The sequence below is a fragment of the Orcinus orca genome, chromosome 11 (assembly GCF_937001465.1).
Source record: "Orcinus orca chromosome 11, mOrcOrc1.1, whole genome shotgun sequence".
Classification (NCBI taxonomy): domain Eukaryota; kingdom Metazoa; phylum Chordata; class Mammalia; order Artiodactyla; family Delphinidae; genus Orcinus; species Orcinus orca.
In genome coordinates this window covers 93,111,592-93,117,591 of record NC_064569.1, presented here as the reverse complement: position 1 = coordinate 93,117,591, position 6,000 = coordinate 93,111,592, and the positions used below count along the sequence as shown (strand labels likewise).

Here is a 6,000-nt window from a genome sequence, read left to right as displayed (position 1 = left end):
CCTGCTGCTGACCTGCCATGTCACTCAGGCCAGGTGACTTTCTGTCTTTGAGCCCCTTTCTGGCAACCCAAGCCTAAAAATACCCACCACCTGCCCCTGCCCCTGTCAGCCTAGGGCCTCTGTAAACTGAGACTCAGAACACCCTTAATGAACAGGGGCTAACAACTTGAGTCAGGGTGTGGTTTGGCCTGACCACTCTGGATGTCAAATCGTGTCTGGTTTCTATGCTAAGCATAAGATATGGTGGTAATTAAGACAAGGACTTTGCCCTGGGCTGGGGGTGGTGGTGGTGGTGGTGGTGGTGGTTCAGGTGCAGGGAGGAAGAGCTGGGAAGTCATGAACAAATGATGATGATGCAATTGATGATAAGCCTTGTTTGTGTGCTGGAAAGCCCTGAGCAACTTCCTACCTGGGGGCTGGGAAGGACTTTTCCTAGAGAACTCTTCATGCTACAGAACGTTTTGAAGCATGTTCTCTATACCAACACCTGTACTAAGTACTGGGATTAGATCAGGACACAAAAAGGACAAAAATCTTTGTCCTTGTAGCGCTTACGTTTTACTGGTGGAAGACAAACAGTAAAACAGGCAAACTATGTCACGATAGAAATTAAGTGATGTGGGAAAAACTAGAGCATGGAAAGGGGGAATCGGGACCGCATGTAAGGGGTTTGGCAAGTTTACTAGGGTGGTTAGGGCAGGACTTACTGAGTGGGGAACACGTGAGCAACCCCTTGAAGAAAGTGAAGGAGGGGGCATTCAGGTGTCTGAGGGAACAGCAATCCCAGCAGAGGGAACAGCCAGTGCCAAGGATTTGAGGTCAAGCGTGCTTCATTTGTTCTAGGAACAGCAAGGGGTCAGTGTGGAGGGAAGCAAGAGGAGGAGATGAGGTCGGACACTGCTGGGTGGATGGAATGTTAGATGAAGCAAAGCTCTGCAGGGATTTGTAAGGACTTCGGCTTTTATTCAGAGTGAAATGCACGGCCAATGGCAGGCTTTGGGCAAAGAAGTGCGGTGTTCTGACTTAGGTTTTAAAAGAATCCCTCTGGCTCCTGCAATGAAGTAGACTGGGACACAGGGCAGGGCTGGAAAAAGGGAAACAGGTTAGGAAAATGTTGCAATAACCCTGATCAGCTTGGGCTGCTATAACAAATTACCATAGATTGGGTGGCTAATCAACAACAGACATTTATTTCTCATAGTTCTGGAGGCTGGAAGTCCGAGATCAGGGTGCCTGCTAGCGTGATAGATTCTGGTGAGGGCCCTCTTCTGGATTATAGACTGCTAACTTCTTACCGTATTCTCACATGGCAGAAAGAAGGCTAGAAAGTTCTCTGGGGTCTCTTTTTTAAGGGCATTAATACCATTCATGAAGGCTCCATCCATATGACCTAATCACCTCCCAAGGCCCCAGCTCCTAATACCATCACATTGGGGGTTAGGATTTCAGCATATGAATTTTGAGGGGATAAAAACATTCAGTCCATAACAAGAATATTGCAATAATCCTGGACAGAAAGTGGATGGGGTGGTGGCAGTAGAGATGGGGTGGAAGAGGTCAGAGTCTAGATATATTTTGCAGGTACAGCCAACATAATTTCCTGCTCCAGTGGGTAAAGGGGTGAGAGGAGGGATTCAAGGATGATTCCAGGAGTTCTAGGCTGGGGGCTGGAAGGATGGAGCTGCTAACCGTTCTGGTGGGGAGGCTGTGACAGTGCAGGTCTCTGCGTTTGAGAGGAAATGGTTCTGTTGTGCGCATGTTGACTTTGAGATCCTGTTGGAACCTCGGGTATGAGATGGTGAGTACACAGTTCACGGGAGGAGCCTGGGCTGGGGATAGAAATACATTTGGGGGGCTTCCCTGGTGGCGCAGCGGTTGAGGGTCCGCCTGCCGATGCAGGGGACACGGGTTCGTGCCCCGGTCCGGGAAGATCCCACATGCCGCGGAGCGGCTGGGCCCGTGAGCCATGGCCGCTGGGCCTGCACGTCCAGAGCCTGTGCTCCGCAACGGGAGAGGCCACAACAGTGAGAGGCCTGCGTACCACACACACACACACACACAAAGAAATACATTTGGGGATCTTGAACACACCAAAGCCGGAACTTGATTGGATTTTATGTTTTTTAGTTAAACTGAGTTGGGTGTGAACCTGGCAAACAGAAATGGGCTAGGTGGTTTGAATGATATCTGAAGAAATTTGCTAGTTAGGCCATCTAGAGCTCGGTGGGGCAGGAAGGAAGCGCTGCTAGGTGGAGTGGGAAGAAAAACCTCTTTCTCTGTTTTGCAATTTCATTTCGCGTTATTGCACACAGCACCTCAGTATGCATTCATTCCACAATTCCACATGCATCCTTCACTCGACAAATAGCCGTTAGATATTGTTTCATCTTCAAACAGGCCCAAATGGAGGAAAAGAGGTGAAGCTCCATGCAGCCAGCGAGTGCCAGGGACAGAGCTTGGAGCCCAAGACTCTGTCCCTGCACCCCAAGAAGCTCACTGGTGGGCAGGGTTCGGGGTGGGATGGAGGTTGGGGAGGCGACTCTTGACTGGTTTACGATCGGCTGGAGGAGAGCCGGGATCACTCCCACCACCTGGGGTTTGGGACGGCGGCTCCTTTAAGGCCGGGAGGGTGATCTCAGCCTCGCGCTCGCCGCCCCGCCCTCCCCGGCGGCGCGCTCGGTGCGCAGGCGCGCCGCGGCGGCACTCTGCTGGGCCCGGGACGAGCCGACGGCGGCGAGATACTAGGGCTGCGGTGCCGTCAGCCTGCCTCGCTCTCACAGTCCGGCTGCCGCGCGTCGCCCGCACACGCGCCGCCATGGGCTCCTGAGGTACCCTCCCCACCGGCCCTGAGCTGGAGGCCCCGAGGGGGTCGGCCGAGGGCTTCCGGGGACGGCGGGGCTGCCCCGTTCTGGAGAGGCCCGCTCGGGGGGCGCCCCGCGGGTCGCATTGGCCGCGGGTCCCCGGGCGGGGAGCGGACGAAGGTGGCCGGCCTGGCGGGGAGGGAGGGGGCGTCTGCGGCCCCGCCCGTCTCGCCCTGCGCTCTCTCCCCACCTTGCGAGGTCGCGGGCCGCCCGTGGGTGTGCGCTGCCCCCTCCTCGCCAGCGTGGCGGGGCCCGCGCCTGGAGTGTAATCGGACCTACCCGTGGGGGTGGCCGGGAGAGAGGGGAAGCGGATGGACAGGCCCTTTGCAAGTGGGATGGTGTGCGCCCGGTGGGTGTGCTGGCGCTTGGCACAGCCTAGTGAGTGGGGGAGTCGGCCTTGCCCTGTGCGGGTAGCTGTGATCTGGGCTGGTGGCTAGCCTGGCGAGGCCTCTGGGGATGCGTGCATGAAGGTGTACACGCGTTGCATACAGGTCAGCAGTTTGGAGGGGCACCGGCAGGAACCTGGGGCTCCAAGGATATGTGCTTGGAAAAGGAACACAGAGACTGGTTTAGGGTGTGTGCATCCGTCCCAGACATTTCTTCTCTGGGCACACTGCTTGGGTCTAGTGCTAGTTGACTCTAGGCCAAGGCAAGGAGATGGGGTTGAGAGGTGGGCGTGAGTATCTGTTCCCAACCCGTATCCCCTCTGGGGTTGTGCAAGGCCAGACATTACACACCCACACACACGCACACACCCACACCCAGGGCACTGTGGGGCAAAGCAGGTGTTTGCACGTCTGATACCTGCGTGTGAGGAGAAGGTCATGTATTATTTATCTGACTGCTGGGTGCTTTATGTAAGGAAAGAAGCAGCAATCTGTGCCCTGGAGGCCCTTGTGCTGTGGAGGCAGCCAGGCAAATAAGCTCACGCACCTGCAAAGGCGGCGCAGGTCTCAGAGGTGTGACTCCCGCACAGCTTGTGTGTGCAGCGTCCCTTCCCATCTCCCTTCCTTTCCAGCGTGCTTGGTGGGCCCCCTAGGCTCTGCACATCGGGACATCTTGCTGGAGGGTGCCGTGTGTATCAGAGCTGGGACCGTGGGGTGGGAAGGCCCCAGCGGTCAGGTCTGTGTGCCCATTTTATTAGGCTTTGAACAGAAACACATGATGCCCCTGGGATCCAGGACCTCTCAGGTCGGTCGGGGAATCAAACTTAGAATCAAGTAGTCACAATGATGTGAAAAATATAAAACAATAGAGGGGATGCAGAGTGGGTTCAGTGCTGGGGTAGGGGAAACGTGGCCAGCAGAAAAGGTTCCAACATGGGGTGGAGGGGGCGAGGGGAGCTGAGCTGAAACTGGAAGGCTGACTAGCATTGCTCTGATGCTTTGGTGCTTTCCACGTATATTTCCCCACTTAATTCTCTCAGAGGCTGTGCGTGTACAGAACTGTTTGTTATCCCTCTTTACAAAAGAGGAAACTGAGACCCAGAGGGAGCACATGACTCCTTGTCCATGTATGTGGCAGGCCTGGATGGAGTCATCCATGAACCAGGACCTCTCTTGCTGCCAGGTGTGCTGCCTTGTAACTTACTGAGCATCTACTACATGCCAGGTACTATGCTAGGGGCACAGGGGTCTAAAGATGAATGGGACCTGGTGCCTGGCCTCTAAGGGCTTCCAGTCTGCTGGGGAGATGGACGTAGACAGTGACCCCAATCCAGACACAAGGCCCCCATAGCCAGTGTGCATGGAGAAGTCACCATCAGTTCCCCCCAAGAATTGGCCACAGGCAACCTGGCTCCTTTGTGCAGCCTCTGGGATCCTGGATGTGTTTGAAGTTGCTCCCATGTGGTAGTGGGTTACCCCAGGAACCCCTTCTAAAGGCCTCCAAGTGGGTGGGAAGAAGAGCTTCAGGGCAGAATGGGTGCAGGTGATCTTGTCCTAGTTCACTGGTGTTGGCCGAGTTCTGTGGAGCTCGGGCTTCTGTCTGGAGGCTGTTTTCTCCTCCTCTGCCTTTGAGGTTTTGCTCCTGGTTTCTGGCGGGCCGGCCGAGCTCTCTTCCCCAAGAGGGGCTCCATGCTATTTCCAGTCCCTCCTGTGCTCATTTCTCCCTGTGAATTCCCTGGAGTGGGAAGGCAGAGTACGGTCCTTTATTGTTTTGAAACCAAGTAACTGTGAATACCCTTCTCACTCTGCTGGGCCTTGAGACTGGGGATTTGGTGTGTGAGTTGTGGAAGGCCAGCTGCCGGGCCCTGGGAGAACTCTGGGGGGGGGTCTACCACTGGACCTTCACAGGCACTGAGCACTTGCTGAAGACCTACTGTGTGCCCAGCACCGTGCTGAGTCGTGGGTTGTGTCTTTTAAGAGGCTGTGGTTGGCTGAGGCTGTCCACCGTGTAACAGATATGCGACAGAGAGTGCTCTGCTTGTGGTGGAAACAGAGGGCCCTAGTGGGGCCGGAGGACAGTAGGAACAACAGCCTTTCTTTAAGCACTTACTGTGTGCCAGGCACAGTTCAAAGAGCTTTCATGACCGACTGAGTTTCATCCTCCCACCACAGTGAGGTGGGAACAGTTACCTTCACGTTTTGCAGAGGAGGCAGCCTAGGAGGGTAAAGCCGTGCTGGGCCGTGGAGCTGACCTTGGAGCCCACGCTCTTCCCCCACTAACCCTGGGGTGTGCCCGACATCATCGTAGAAGCGAAACCTCCTGCACCTTGAAGGACGACGGGGAGTGCTCTGCCTGTGGAGGGAGAGGGCCTTCTAGGCAGAGGAAGCCCCCCTGCGCAGAGGTGCGGAGGCCTGAAATACCTCGCCCAGACATGGCTATGGTGGGCCCAGGGCGTGAAGACCTTTGAAGGCCCCACTAAGGAGTTTGAGCTTGACCCCGGTGTGGTCACCAGGGAGCCCTGAAGTTTTCCAAAAGGAAGCGACAGCCTCAGCCGCGTGTTCCGGGACAGTGTGCCCGCGTCTCCTTCTTCCTTCGTTCCTGCAGGTAACTCCAAGGAGACTGGGCCTTTCCCTCCTTTGCTTTCCCTCGGGTCACTGGCATCCTTTTCGGTCCCTGCTGCCTTGCGCTTCTATCCTTCCAGCAGCTTCTGGTCCCGACAGCCCTGTGTGACTCAGGACAGGCCTCTGGAGCT

The 6,000-nt window shown here is 55.8% G+C and overlaps 1 protein-coding gene across 4 annotated transcripts in view; it reads left to right on the top strand.

The window, feature by feature from the left end:
* The first annotated feature begins 2,680 nt into the window (after positions 1 to 2,680).
* TMEM184B (transmembrane protein 184B) overlaps positions 2,681 to 6,000 on the top strand; it is a 49,311-nt gene continuing 45,991 nt past the window's right edge. For 2 of the 4 annotated variants that reach the window (XM_004279480.4, XM_033405055.2), the window contains exon 1: positions 2,681 to 2,828. The gene's annotated coding sequence lies outside the window, so the exon portion shown is untranslated. Of the gene's footprint in view, positions 2,829 to 4,214; positions 5,853 to 6,000 lie in introns of those variants that run through there. The other 2 variants (XM_033405056.2, XM_049694082.1) reach the window with 2 other exon arrangements.